Below are 15,275 nucleotides of genomic sequence, written 5' to 3'. Positions count from 1 at the left end.
GAGTCCTGCTGGCCACGCACCGCCGGGTCTTGCAAAGGCTGCAACAGTGCTGACGTTTAGGTATGGCTAAGAGACAAGCGGTGTATCAATTGCTCAAATGCTTTTTAGAAAAGCGGAGCATGCCAGGGATAGATTGCAAAAAAGATCTCCCTGGACTTTTAGATTATGGGGTTGCTAAGGGTTGCTTCATTGATCCAAATGAAGTTTTTGAGAGAGAGCAATGGAAAATGTTTGGGGATAAGATTTTTGATGCAGCTACGCAGGATGATAAGGTGGCTAAAAAGATGATGAAACCGTGGCGGGCAGTGAGTAATGCTTTAGAACAGTATGAGGCAGAGAAAAAGGCTGCAGCAGCAGCTGCGCAGCGCTCGGGGACACCGCTGACTCGGGAGCAGGACATGGGTGAGAGTAGCTGCCCATTACCCCCCTCTGTGAGTACTTTTACTATGCAAACGGGGAGGGCAGCCTCAGATCCTGTTTTTTCGTCTCCTGCGTCTCCTCAAGCTGTTAGTGCACCATTAGCACCTTTAGAGCATGAGATAGTGCCTACAGCTCCTTTGTTAGAGCTGCCCACAGCCTGAGAGCCGGTCGGCAGCACGTTCACTTCCTTCTGAGCAGGCTAATAGTTCGCTTTGTGTAAAAACAAACTCAGAGAGTCAAGAGATAGCTAAGGAATGAGAGGAATTTTGGAGGGAGGTTGCTAAAAATATTGCTGCTGAGGGAGACATAGATATTGCCAGAGAGCTTGCACATGCTTTTCCAGTCGAATTTTCACCCCCTAATGCTCAAGGACAGGTTACTGTTAATATTAAACCTTTAGATTGGAAATTGCTTACCCAACTGCGAGCCACTGTTAATGAATCCGGGATAAAAGGGGAACCAACTCGTCAAATGCTTGATTTCTTGTGGGGCTCTACGCTCTTGCTACCGAATGATGTTAAAAATATTACTAAGCTGATATTAACACATCACCAGCGTCTATTGTTTGGAGCTTTCTGGCAGACTTTATGCCAGCAGTCGGTAGCAACGCAGCGGGGAGCAGCAGATCCTTTGCATGGGGTAACTCTAGATGAATAACGGGTACGGGAAATTATACGCGGATAGAGACACAGGCTCTCGTAGGTCCTGACAAGGTCCGGGAAAGCATGCAGCTGGCTCGGCGAGCAATAGATCAGATTAAGGACTCAGGAGGATTGCCATCATATATGAGTATCAGACAGGGAAGAGAAGAACCATTTGGTACCTTTATCGATCGAATAGCAAACGCTATTATTGCAGCCGGGGTTCCAGAAGCTCTGCATGGTGCCTTGCTTAAACAATGTGTCATTCAGAATTGTAACCCCACTGCACGTAGTGTGTTAGTTACTCTGCCTGCTACTTGGACGATTGAGGAGGCATTAGAGAGGATGTCACAGGTCCCTGTAGGTCCACAAGCTATGCTTGTTAATGCAATAAAGGAACTTGGAAAAGAACTTGGAAAGGAACTTGGAATAGGGATGAAACAGCAGGTTGAGGTAGCTCAGAGGCAGATTGAGGCAAATCAGAGTCAGGTTCTAGCTGCCCTTGCACCTTTGCAAAATCACCGGAGCGGGTCTCGACGACAGACCACCCGACTGCGGTGCTTCCATTGTGGAGTCTCCGGTCACATGAGACGGGATTGCAACTCTGGCAATGTCTGGTGTCAGCAATGCCGGTCGGACACCCATGCCAGTGCTGCCTGCCGGAGGGCAAAGTCGGGAAACGGGAAGCCGAGCGGGAAGGCCCGCCCCGCGATGACACCAAAAGCGGCAGCATACCCAGCGACCCAGGAAGTCAACACCTGCGCACGTCTACCAGCACTGAGCAGCACTTTCGTCTCCAACCTGCAACCCAGGGGAGCCTCGGGTTGGACCTGGCAATCTCAACAAACTGTACTCTTATAGATAATCGACCGCAACGTATCCCCACCGGGATCAAAGGACCTGTAGTTATAAATGGGAAAGCGGTCGGAGCACTTTTAATTGGACGCTCATCAGCTTCTATGCAAGGATTACAAATACTTACAGGACTAATTGATGCGGACTATACTGGAGAAATTCAAATCATGGTACAGACTCTTTTTCCACCAATGTTCATAGAAAAGGGCACTCGACTAGCCCAATTGGTGCCTTTGCCGGTTCTCACTGAAGGACTATCACCCATACACTCAGACCCCAGGGGCGAGGGAGCCTTCGGATCTACGGGACCGGCAGCCATGCTCACTGTGAGCTTGAAAAGTCGGCCACGCCGCCAGGTGACAGTAACATACCAAGGACAGACTGTTACCCTGACAGCACTCTTGGACGCTGGCGCTGATGTATCCATCATCAGCAGTCACCACTGGCCTCAGCATTGGCCCACCTTTGAATCTGGATCTACAGTCACCGGAGTGGGAGGACTTACCCTCGCTCGCAAGTCCCCTCCATTGCAATGGACTATAGCTGATCAAGTGGTAAATTGCAGTGTGTCCATCATCCCACTGCCACTTGGTGTCGTTGCTCTGGTGGGACGAGACATACTCGCTCAAATGGGCATGGTTCTTACCACAGACCAAAATTTTTAGGAGTGGCCATTGCTTGGACTTTCCCCATCCCTATCCGGTGGAAAACAGAACATCCGGTTCGGGTTGAGCAATGGCCTCTAAAGCGGGAAAGTCTTGAACAAGCACATATTCTGATTCAAGAGCAATTTAATCACGGACATTTACGACTTTCTACAAGTCCCTGGAATACTCCAATTTTTGTTATCAAAAAGAAATCAGGAAAATACAGACTGTTGCATGATTTGCGAGCTGTTAATCAACAAATGCATGATATGGGGGCCCTCCAACCAGGCCTACCAAACCCTTCCATGCTACCAGCAGGGTGGTCGCTACTGATTGTCGACCTCAAGGACTGTTTCTTTACCATTTCCCTGCATGAAGATGACAAGCAGAGATTTGCTTTTACTCTGCCAGCCATTAACAGAGAAGCACCTGCTCAACGCTTTGAATGGACAGTGCTTCCTCAGGGTATGCGTAACTCACCTACCCTTTGCCAACTTTATGTTGATTCAGCACTGCAACCCATTCGAAAAATGTTTCCGGATACCATCACTTACCATTATATGGATGATATCTTGCTAGCGCAAGAAAACCCTTTCACCGCGCAGCAGAAGGACATACTGCACAGGACATTGAATGATCGGGGCCTACACATAGCTCCTGAAAAAATTCAAACCTCAGCTCCGTGGATTTATTTGGGTTGGAAAATCACTGACAGCACTATCCAACCTCAAAAGCTTACCATTCACACAGACATCCGTACCCTGCATGATGCGCAGAAACTTATGGGAGGTCTGCAGTGGCTTCGCCCCATAGTTGGCATTCCTAATGAACTGCTAAATGAGCTTCGTCCACTTTTGAAGGGCACCAACCCTGCACAGTCAGTTACGCTGACACTCGAACAGAAGGCTGTGTTACAGACTATTGCAGAGCAGATCACTATAGGCCTTACTTCAAGACGGGATCCTGCATTGCCCTTGGACATTACAATCATTTGTGGCCCAATATATCTGCTTGCTGCTATTACCCAGTGCAAATTAATAAAAACGGGGGAGCCACCGAAGGATATCAGGGTCCTAGAATGCATTGCACCACCATTGCAGCCCAGAAGGACAATACAAGAAAAAGTGGCAACTTTAGCAGATTTAATTCAAAAAGCGCGCATCAGAATTTTGCAGGCGGATGGAACGGATCCAGGGACGATCTGGATACCTATATCGCCCACGGATCTAGAATGGTTCCTGCTTAACTCACCAGAGCTACAGCGAGCCCTCTTGAGTGGAGGACCTAATTTGGTAGCAAAGCCACTACCAACACCTACACTAGCATGGATGTCTAATCATGGGTGGATTTCTAAACCAAAAAGAGCTCAAGAACCGCTGGACAATGCGCTCACCATATTCACTGATGCCGGAAGAAAGTCACGGAAAGCAGCAATTACGTGGAAAGATGATAACACCTGGAAGCACCGGATTCTAAAAGCAACACCAGAGGATTCATTACAAACATTAGAACTCTATGCTGTTGCTTGGGCCTTGGTGCGATGGAAGGACGCTCGCCTCAATATTGTTTCAGATTCTCTATATGTAGTAGGGGTTGCGAATCGCATTGAGGATGCAACACTGCGTGACATCAAAAATCAGAGATTGGTAGCACTCCTTGTCAGCATGCAAATAGCAATTGCTAAACGAACTGAAGCATATGCAGTGCTACATATTAGGAGCCACATGAGCACAGATGGCCTAGGGGAAGGAAATGACCGGGCTGATCAGCTAGTGGCAGGAATCATCCAGCCCCCACTACCGGTTCATCAACAAGCGAGAGAGGCCCATGCCACCTTCCATCAGAATGCTAAAGGACTTGCACGAAGCTATGGCATTTCCATAGCTGAAGCACAAGCAATTGTCAAGGCCTGTCCGGTGTGCAGTTTCCATAATAGTGGAATTGGAATTGGTTGTGGAGTTAATCCCAGAGGACTTAAAGCTAATGAACTTTGGCAGATGGACGTTACGCATGTTCCAGCATTGGGCCGCCTGAAATATCTCCACGTCTTCATTGATACTTATAGTCATTTCGTTTGGGCTACACCACAGCCAGGCGGAAAGGCTAGAGACGTGCGCAGACACTTAACTAGCTGCTTTGCAGTGATGGGAGTCCCGAAAGCCATCAAGACGGACAATGGCCCTGCTTATGTTAGCAAGACCATTCAAACGTTCCTGCAAACATGGAACATCAGTCACACCACGGGAATCCCACACTCCCCTACTGGGCAAGCTATTGTAGAAAGAGCCAATGGGACTGTAAAGAAATATTTAGAGAAATTTAAAGATATTTTAGATCCAAAAGAAAGAGTAGCAAAAGCTTTATTTGTATTAAATCATCTTTGTATTTTTGGTGATGAAAAGGAGCCCCCTGCAATAAAACATAGAGAAGGGGCTCCACCAGCGCAAAGAGGGACTGGAAGCTATGTTCACTTTAAGGACATGGCTACTGGGGAATGGAAAGGCCCTGCAGAGGTGTTATATTTTGGTCGTGGATATGTTTGTGTGCTTACTCCTACAGGTCCGCAGTGGATACCCAGCCGCTGGGTCAAACCTACACCGCGCAAGCCTGGAGCCTCCAAGATATCACCTTCTGGAGCTGAGCCTGTTTCGGCTACATCTAGTAGCTGATCCAGTGCTCGCGCTTCTTGCTTAGCCAAACATGTAGAACAGTTAACTCAGGGAGTTTTGCTCGCTCAAACTAATAAAAACGGGGGAATTGTGAAGGATTGGTTACGTGAGAAAGGGCATATAGATTCTTTGCAGCTTACTGATCTGAGGAGCTGGCTACGTGAGAACGGGCACATAGACCCTTGCAGTTAGCTGAGCAAGGTCTCACAGAACACTGCACCACACATTATGTGTAACAACTGAAGTTGCAGAATATCACATGTATCTTGCTCAATAGCTGAACCACCATTGAGTCTTATTGCTGAGCTATGGGTTTATCTGCAGAGTTAGCAAGGATAGGTTTTGGCAGCAAAACAATGGACATCTGTGGTTAGAAGGCCAGAGAAAAAGGAGAACTGCTGACCACAGAAGGGGGACTAAAGGAGGGGTTAGAGATCGGCTTAGACGACGTGAACCACTTAGAATGTGTCTTTTACGAATATGCATGAGCCTATTATTGATAGTATATAAGAAGCTTTGGTACAATCAATAAATCAAATTCCTGTTGATCACTCATATTGACCGTCTGGGTTTTCCCTCTATTGCGACAACCAGACACACAAACACACACACACACACAAAAAAACCCCCATGTGCACAGCCCTGAACACACGCAGGTATTTCTCCCCACTCACAGGACACTCTGGCTGCACAAAACCAGCACTTACAACATCCAAGGAAAGAATCATGAAGGAAGTAAAATTCAAGGAGAGTCCAAGAAATAACAGTAAGGAAATAGCCAAGGAAATAGCCTCCAAGGCAAGAACTAGGATCCAAGGTGATAGACAAGGGAATAACAGTCAAGGAAATCGAATCAACAGAAAGCTTCAGCAATTCCTATACTGTCGCTGTTGAGACGGGTACGACACATACAGAGCCCGGAACAGTTCCAGGCAAAAGCCTGTTTATTCTATGAAGCCAGTGTCATTTCTAAACTTTTGTGTATTTATCATTCATGTCACTTATCCATTCGTCACTTAACTACTACAATAAACTTCTTGGCTATTATGTAACTATAATATACCAGTGTTGGTTCTATGCAGCATAAGCATCCTAAGCATTCTAAGGGTCATCTATGAAATGGAGTGTTGGCCTTTGCATATTAAGTGTTTTCAACTTGTAATTGTTAATTGTTTAATTATTGCTTATTCAAATTACCCATCAACCCAGTTAAGAGTTATTAAGTTCCAAAGTTATTCCCCTTGAGGTAAAGAAATTCAGCCAAATTAAATTTAATAAAATAATAGATTTTATTCCGCGACCAAAAGATCGGTCACATAGAAAGCCACGATCGAGAAAAGCAGCTCCAAGCCCGGGGTCGGAGCTGGGTGAATACGCATAGATCTGATCTCTATCGCACCAGACCTCCCAAGTTCACGACTGCTGCTTCGGCTGGTCCCTTCTTATACAGTTTTTGGGCAGAGTCCAAATTAATTCTATTCTTCTCGTAATTTTAGCATATTCATGAAGTTTTCTTGTCCCGGAGTTGGGCTGCACAAAGCCTTTCCTGGGTCCGATGAATTGTCCATCCTGGGTGATGAGTGGGCCATTTCTGGTGATGGAAGGGCCATCTCTGATGATGGATGGGCCATCTCTGGTTCCTGGAACAGTTATTTTTAGTTCCTGGAATGTTCTATTCTTTATCAGATGAGATGTAGATATCAGAAGGTGGTGATCAAGTCGTCATGGTGCAAATGTCCTGGTGATAAGATCCTACCCCACCTAGGTGGAATCCTCACTTATTGTGAGACAACTTCTTTTAGTGTTGTGAAATTTTTCTATCAGACAGGCTGGTGGAGGGATTTTGAAACTGTCTCTACATGGTCTGATTACATTCTAGTTTTATACATAATAGCACGAATTACATACTTTATTTATAACACGCTGATTAGTTGATTAAAGTGTTTAAAAATCCCTTGTTAATAAAGTTCCGCAAGTTTGTTCCCCTCTTGAGTCCCTAAAAAGTGTCAAAGCCCACAATGTCTTAATTCCTGTATGTGTCCAAGTTAATTACCCTGTTTTTAAGAGTTCTCTGAAATACTTATAGCCCAGTTTCAAACCTTTTACCAAGTGTTCTTAACCTGTGTAAGTTTGAAGTGAGTTTTGAGCTTTGCCAAAAAGCAGACCTTCGAACTGACAGGGAGCTATTTTTAGAACCTGGCCGTTGGCCTGCAACTCAGCACCACGGCAACCTGGAATACTAATGAGGACTTCTCCTGCCTTTGGAGCCGATGGCATTTTTCCCCGAGACAAGAGGGAGCCATTGGCAGACTGAGATTACCTCACCTCAAGACACCACCAATCATCCAGGACCATGGAGGCTGGACAGTGGGCGGTCACGGGCAGGACCCGGACTTGATAAAGCTGCTGGACACCAGCTCAGAGGTGCCATTCACCTCAGATGAGCTGCTGGGGAAGCTTGATGCTGGGAGCACAGGCCTCTACCTCTTTCAAAAGGCAATTTAACCTTTCTGACTTTGGGCTAGCTGAAGTCACCCCAGCGTTAGAAGGTCTCTGCTTTGGGACTTTTGAGCTGCTTCGGCCAACAAGGTCTCTAATCACTGCAGACTCGGGGGTTTTTTGGCCTTATAATTCTTCTGTACTTGCAATTTTTTTTTTTTTTTTTTTTTTTTTTTTTTTGTGGTTGTTCTTTTCATAAATTGTTCTTAATTATTGTAATTAAGAACCAAGGGTTGTCTCATTCCTCACACTAAGCATTCAGAAAAACACCAGGTACAAGTTTGTTGCCATTCTCTCCCTGCATTGTTTAGATTTCTTGCTTTTGTTTCTCACGGGTACAGACGGATTGTGCCAAGATCAATGTCGGAACCAGACAGGCTTGCTGACCTGCTGTTAATTCCCACGCCATATAGGTACAAGAGCTGGAGAAGAAGCGTTGGCATCTGAGTTCTTCCCCTTCACTCTTGTGATTCACATTTTCTCTCTTCCTGGGAGACATCTGCGTTCTCCTTCTGCGTCTCTTTCTGCAAATCTTGTTCCTTTTTATCTAAGACATCCAAGATATATTGAACAATCAGCAAATCAGCTTCGGTGAGCTCAGGCAAGTCCTGGAAATTGCCATGGAAGACAAAGATTTGAAAAGGTGAGGAAGAGCAGGTGGTGCAGGCAGAGGAGCAGCACTGGCACCTGCTCCCTGCCCTCACCTGCTCTGCATGCTCTGCCTCCCTGTACTTCTTCTTCCTCCATCTCTGTTGCAGTTTTACAGACAACCTGAAAACCACGGAAAATAAGCGGGGAGGTTTGGCCAGGGAGGGCTGCAGGAGGTGCAGCAGCACCTCTCCCTGCTCGGGGGCATTTCAGCTGAGCCCAAGGAAGACGGGGCCCCCAGAAAGGACATCCCCGGCTGGCCCAACACATCCACCCCATCCGGGGGAGCACTGCCCGTGCGGGAAGGGCTGGTTGGGCTGGCAGCTCCCAGGCGTGCCCAGCGCTCTCGCTCGGGAGCCCCTTTCCCGGGGCTCCCCCAAACGCGACAGGTTTGAAACACACGCACGCACACCCCAAAGCCCTGGGAGAGCGAGGGGAGCTTCCCGAAAGCCGGGAAAAGCCCGGAACGTCCGCCGGGAGAGCCTGAGGGAGCCGCAGCGCCAGTGGCGGGAAGCGCCGGGAGCCTGAGGGGCGGCAGCTCCGCCTGAGCGCGGCGGCCCCGGCAGCGACCCCGGTGCAAAAGGAGCCGCGGGCGGCTTTGGGAAGCCCGGCAGAGCCCCGCAAGCAGCGCGCAGAGAGGCGGCCCGGCCCCGGGCGGGCAGCGCGGCCGCTCCGGCGCAGAGGCAGCTCCGGCTGAGCGCGGCGGCCCCGGCAGCGGCCCCCCCGCCCTGAGGAGAAAGGCGCGGGCGAACAGCTCGGGCCGGGGCGGCTCCGGCAGCGCTTGGGGCAGGGCGGGCTCCAGTCGTGGGCACAGAGTCGCGGAGTGTCAGAGGCACCGGAAAGGAAAAGAGCTCCGGGTTCAGCGAGTCCATCCTGGGGCCGATCCCCGCCTTGGCAGCCAGACCAGAGCACTCAGTGCCCCGTCCAGCCGTTCCTCGGACAGCTCCAGGCATGGGGAGCCCACCACCTCCTTGGGCAGCCCCTTCCAAGGCCTCACCGCTCTTTCCATGAAGAAATTCCTCCTGATGTTTGTGTTTCCTGTCCCACCCACCTGGACGCTGTTTTAAGGCTGGTCTGAGCTAGATGAAACAAAGGTGCGTTTCACGATTTTGCATTAAGCCTCCCTGAGAAGATGATTCTGCTCGATGACAGCAGCCCTGCAGCAGGAGGCACAACAGTGCAACCATCAGCCTGGGAGCCGGGCGGGTGTGAGGGAGGGCAAAGGGAAGGAGGAGGAAAGCTCAGGGGTGTAGAGGGGACAATGCTGCTTGTGCAGCTCCAGGCCAGCACCATGGGAACACCAGTGCCGTGGCCTCTGCAGGAGGACACCGGCCATTCCCCTTCCCACCCACCACCCGGAGCTCTTGTGCTCGCAGGAGACATTTGTAACACAAAAGTGTTGATCCTGGAAAGCTGCCCCCAGGCAGGGGCCTGGGGATGTTTTAGAAGCGCTACTGCAAAGCCTCTTATTTTGATATCCAAAGAGATATCCAGGAAGGCCTCTTTGGCATGGGAAAACACTACAGGGAGTGCTGGAGCGGGGCACTGGCACTGGGCTGGCAGAAATAACACCAGTGTGAGGTATGGCCAGCTGGATGCTCTTCTCAGCCCAGTGGCAGAGCTGAAGGGGGAAGTGGAAAGTTAAGGAGTGTTGGGGGAGTAGGAGAGGGAGAGGGACTGGTGGAGTCACTCTCCAGCAGCCACTGGACAAATGTCCCAGATGGACAAGTCCCAAGAAGCAGAGGATCCCCAAGGCTGTTGCCAGCAGGCAGAAGGAGGGGACTGAAGAGACAGGGGGAATGGAGACAGGTCCCTGCTCGGGGCAGCAGGAGAATCCCCTCCTGGTCCATCTCAGCTGCCCGGCTCCCTCTACACAACAGGGAGGAGGCTCTGGGCCTCTGGGAACGGGACAGTGACGATGTGGACGAAGGTCCATCCAGGTGGGAGCGCTTGCCCAGGGTGAGTCAGTCCAGCCACGCTGGTCGAGAGGCTCCCCTGGGACGCTGTCCTGAGGGGCAGAGGAGTCCAGGGAGGCTGGACATTGTGCAAGGAGAGATCCTTGAAGGCGCAGGCAGGAACAGGCCGTGCCCGTGTGCCCAAAGACGAGCTGGCGGGCAAGCAGAGCGGCTGAGTAGGAAGCTTTGGCTGGGACTCAGGGCAAACACGGAATTTACAGCTTTGGAAGAAGGGCAGCACCGCAGGAGGACGGCGAGGATGTCGTTGGGAGATGCAGGGCGAAAGGCAGAAAGGCAAAGGCCCAGCTGGAACTGAATTTGGCCAATGCCATAGGGGAGAACAAGAAACGGCTTTTACAAATACATCAGCAACACCAGGAGGAACAAGAACAATCTTAATTTTTATTGAACGCAGGGGGAAACGTTGCCACAAGGCATGAGGAAAACCCTGAGGTACTGATGTCTTCTCTGGGTGTCCCGAGCACCCACAGCACCCTCTGGCTTTCCCTCAGCAGTGACAGAAGGAAAATAACAGTCAAGGAAAAAGCGTCCAAGGAAATAACAACAGCGAATGAAACAGCATCCAAGGAGAGCCTCAGCAGTTCCTGTAGTAGAACAAGAGGCGAAGAGTTGTTGGAATCCCATTAACTTCTTCAACCTCTTGAAACTCTTCCAGTCATGCAGGTTCTTCACATTATGTCTCTTCCTGGATTGCTTTTCTGTCAGCTTCAGCGGAATCCGGGATGAATTGAACCAATGCCAATTCAGGTTTTCTGAACAGTGAAAAGCACTTGTACGTGCTGTGGAAGGGAAGGACTCTGAAAGGTGAGGATGAGCAGGCAGTCTGGGCAGATGGGTGACACTGGGAGGAGCTCCGTGCCCTTTTCTGCTCTACATCCTGTGCCTCCTTGCACTCCTTCTTCCCTTTCCATGGCAGTTTTACACCGCACCTGAAAAAACCAGAAAGGGAGAATGGGGATAAAAAGAGAAGGCAGCTGGTGATGGAGGCTGAGGGCAGCAGGGCTGCCTGTGCTCTGCCCTGTCTGGGAAGCAGCCGCTGGAGGAGTTGGGAAGTGGCGTTCCCAGCGCTGCAAACCAATGGAGTGTGCAAGGTAAATGGGGAGAAAAAAGGCTTTTTGGCACCACATCCCCAGAAGTCCCTGCTCCCGGGCCATCAGCAGTGAGGTCTGGCCAGGGAGGGCTGCAGCAGGTGCCAGCACCTCTCCCTGCTCGCGGGGTGTGTCAGCAGAGCCTAAGGAAGAGGGGGAGCCCCAGCAGGGATGGCAGTGGCTGGAGGAGCTGGGAATGAGGCCTGCATGCAAAGGGCACCTGGAGAGGATGGGAGTGAGTTCTTCACCAGCCGTTGTGGGGACGGAGCGGGGAAAAACAGGGCAGAGCCATCAGCAGAGGAGACTGTTGTGGGAACAGAGAGGCGTTTGCTCGCGCTCACAGAAAGTTGGGACCGCACTGGAGCCCAAGACATCCATCCCAGCAGTGGCGTGGGAAGGGCTGGCAGCTCCCAGGCGTGCCCAGCGCTCTCGCTCAGGAGCCCCTTTCCCGGGGCTCCCCCCAAACGCGACGGGTTTGAAACACAGCCGGGGGAGTCCTCGGAAGCAGCACCCGCGCGGCTGCGGTGCTCGGGGAGGAGTTGCTCTTCACAGGAAAGACTCTTGGCGGCACAGCAGTGGCACGGGCAGGGAGCAGTTACCTTCTCAGGCAGAGAGTCCTGGTGTGGCAGGGTTGGGAATCAGCTTCATGAGACAGGAAGCGCATCTGGGGATGGAGAATGGGAGATTTGTTAGCATCAGTTTTCCTGTAATATTCTGCCAAAGAGGAGAGGGCAAAAGCTCTCATTGCTGCGTGGCTGAAGGCAGGAGAGCAAGGCAAAGCTTTGGGGAGAGCTGGGACAGAAGGCAGGCCAAGCTTCCCCCGGGCAGGCTGAACCCCGCTGAGCTGGGTGCTGTGGATGCTGCCACATGCTGCAGGCTTGGGAAAGCATCTCCTGTGGTACCCAGCACGTGCAGGGGCATCCGCAGCAGCACCTGGGGCTCGTCACCTGGGCACTGCAGCTACAAGACAGACAGCTGGAGTCAAACAAGATATTGGCTTACGTGGAAGACAGTCTTCAGCATCACAGCAATGATAATGAAGACAGAACACAAAACCACAAACATGATCATTTCCCCTGTCTGCTCTGCCTTCTGTTCAGAGAAAAGGAAAGTAGATGATGGGGGGAAAGACGATTGCTCCTTCCATTCTCTTGCCCAGAAGGACACACACAGCAGTGCCCAGCAGCTCTCCTACCTTCCCTGTGGCTTCCTTGCCCTCCCCCAGGGCCATGCGTCTGGACAGGTCTTGCAGGGGACACTGGCCCTTGCATTCAGAGGCTCCCTGGTTCTCTTGCCTCTCACCGAGCACCTTTAGAAGCAGCCCAGTCTTTGAGACCATCTTGGCACAGGCCAGCTGGAGCTGGGGCAGGCTGCAGTCCGTCCTCAGGGCTCGCTCCACATGGGCCATGAACGTCCGCAGGCCTTTGTCCGGCACCAGCAAGCGCAGGAAACGATCGACCGTGGTTTCCAAGCGCTCTCCTGGAACCAGCGCAAGGTCTGGGCCTTGGGGGCTCCCAGGTTTATTGAGGAACCTGGAGCCTTCTTCCTGTTGCTTCCAGTGTGTCTCTGTGGAGTCAGGGATGATCAGGAGGTGCCCGCCCAGAGAGGACTGCCCCTCTTCAGCCGTGGCCTCTGCCCTGCTGCTCGCAGCGGGGCGGCTCTGAACCAACGGGTCAGAGAGAAAATCCAGGTTCCTGTTTAGACGCTGGTCGACTTTGGGCTCTCCCACTGCTTTCATAGGGCCCATGACCTGGTAGAAAAGCTGATTATGTCCAACCCAGTACTGGCTGTCCTGCTGCTGATTGTGAGTCATAATGAAGTTCTGCCTTGGAGCTGGATCTTGCTGCTCATCTCTGTGGTGTCCAGCGATAGAGGCATCGTCACTGGGGTTTAACCCACCAGCTCCATCCCAGGGGTTTAATGCTTGCCAGTTCAAACGGGAGTCCTGCTGCTTGTGATGCCAGCTTGAGGGTGTCTTTTCCTCCACATCCTTCAGCCTGGCAGGCTGGGGCTGCTGTGGGACAATGCTTTTAACAGTCTTGATGCTTTCAGCCTTGTCCACCTTCTTCTTGAGCTTGGCTCTCAGGTCATCAACGCTTGTTTTGCCTTCATGCCCTGAGAGGTGCTGAGGGGGATGTGAATTTGTTCTGGAATTGGCCAGGCTGCTGACATCACCCTCAGTGCTCTGGGTCAGGGCAACCGCAAATGTTACGGTTCCATGATCTCCCAGGGAAGGCTCCTTGGGCTTGAGGCTCAACACTGGGCTGGTGTTCAGCTCTCTGGGCAGTTGCGTGTCCATTATTTCTCCCCGTGTCTGAAGCAGACGAGCTGTGTGAGCTGGAGAACACCAAGAGAGCAGATCAGAGCTCGGCACAAAGCCCGGCTCAGAGGTTACCCCGAGCAGCAGGAGCTCGTCTCAAGGCCAGGGAGCAGAGTGGGGGATGTGTCGTGGACAGGATTCCCTTCCAGCCATGCCATTATCCCCTCAGGGCAGAGCAGAGAGCTGGTTCTTGGCTGGTGTCTCTCCCGGGGCTCTGTTTGGGTGGGAGGGAAACATGCTGGGGGAATGGGTTTGGTGTCAGAGAGTTTCCCACAGCTCCAGAGGAGCCAGGCTTGGGTCGCTCTGCAGGAGCCAGTGAAGAGCCAGAGAGCCCAGAGGAAAGATCAGCGCTGCAGCGGAGGCACAGACTGGCACGGGAGAGAAGCCCAGGGATTGCTTTGCTCCAGGGCCGTTCCCAACAGCAGCCGCTCAAGCTGTTACACCATGAAAAACTTCCTGAAGGGCACCGGAGCTCTGGGACTGTGCCGTGGGAAACGTGGGGCTGAGGCAGTGAGAGAAAGGAGCTTCCTGGGGAGCCTGGAAACCTGGCTGTGTCTGTTTGCAGAAGTCCAGCTTGGCCCTGCTGTGGAGAGGAGGTTCCCTCCCCTGTGCCCAGCTAGAGCAGGACAGTGCTTTGCTCCCCCTGCACAGGCCAAGGAGGGAATAACGGTGCTCAGTGTTCACCCTGCAGAGCACATCGGGGTCCCTGCCCTCTCTCCTGCACGTGGCAGTGGGGTGGCCCAGTGAGCTGTTCCTTCTCCAGACAGTATTTGACACACAAGATATGAGTAATGCCCAGGAACTTTTCAACCCAAGGTGTTTTGTGCAAGTCCTGGACTCCAAGGGGAGGCCAGGAGCCCCAGCACGGGGCAGTGCTGCAGCACCTCCCCAGGCTCAAGAGAGGTGGCAGATGTGAGCTCCCCCCAAGCCCCTCCAGACACCAACCGCACTGCGGGGCGCTGGTGCTGCACAGCTTCTCGCAGAGGAACTGGATGGTCCTGCACGGGCTCTCGGCGAGGGGACGCTCCTGGCACAGGCAGCAGGCCACATCCTTGGGCACTTGGCTAAAGACAAGAGGGGATTATTGGAGGAACAGCCGGCCACCCAATCCATGTCTGCGAGCCCAGCTCAGGGAACAGACGGATACCACGCGTGGGGGCTGTGCTTCACGGTGTGCCACAGCTCTGGCAAAGTCCCCTCACTCCCAATCCTAAACATCAAAAGGGGGTTTCACCCTGGAAAATGCAACTGCTCCCTAAATACCACTTGACACACAAGTGCACTCGCCTGGAGTTGAAAGTCCCCTTTGAAAAGCCTGCAGCAAGTCACCCAGAAGATGAAATTGTGCCTCTGAGCTGGTGAGTTTGGCAGAAGTTTCCCAGAAGGAAACAGCAACCCTTGAGCTTACTGGGCTTGTTCTGGTTTTGTGGCCCACGGATTTGTTTTGCAAGCAGAGCCCTTGTCCCAGCACTCAGGGCGTGCTGGTGGCTGGGGCTCAGTCCCACACACTCA

General features: G+C 51.9%; 1 long non-coding RNA gene across 1 annotated transcript; it reads right to left on the bottom strand.

Moving 5' to 3' along the window:
• Nucleotides 1-10,715: 10,715 nt before the first annotated feature.
• Nucleotides 10,716-12,128, bottom strand: LOC116435414. The gene is made up of 2 exons (XR_004236778.1): nt 12,043-12,128; nt 10,716-11,284 (listed from the first exon to the last, which is right to left on the bottom strand). It is a non-coding gene; the product is annotated as an uncharacterized LOC116435414 (long non-coding RNA).
• Nucleotides 12,129-15,275: the final 3,147 nt, after the last annotated feature.

Source organism: Corvus moneduloides, chromosome 26, assembly GCF_009650955.1.
Source record: "Corvus moneduloides isolate bCorMon1 chromosome 26, bCorMon1.pri, whole genome shotgun sequence".
Classification (NCBI taxonomy): Eukaryota; Metazoa; Chordata; class Aves; order Passeriformes; family Corvidae; genus Corvus; species Corvus moneduloides.
The sequence above is the reverse complement of the archived record's forward strand: the minus strand, read 5'-3'. Positions and strand labels throughout refer to the sequence as shown.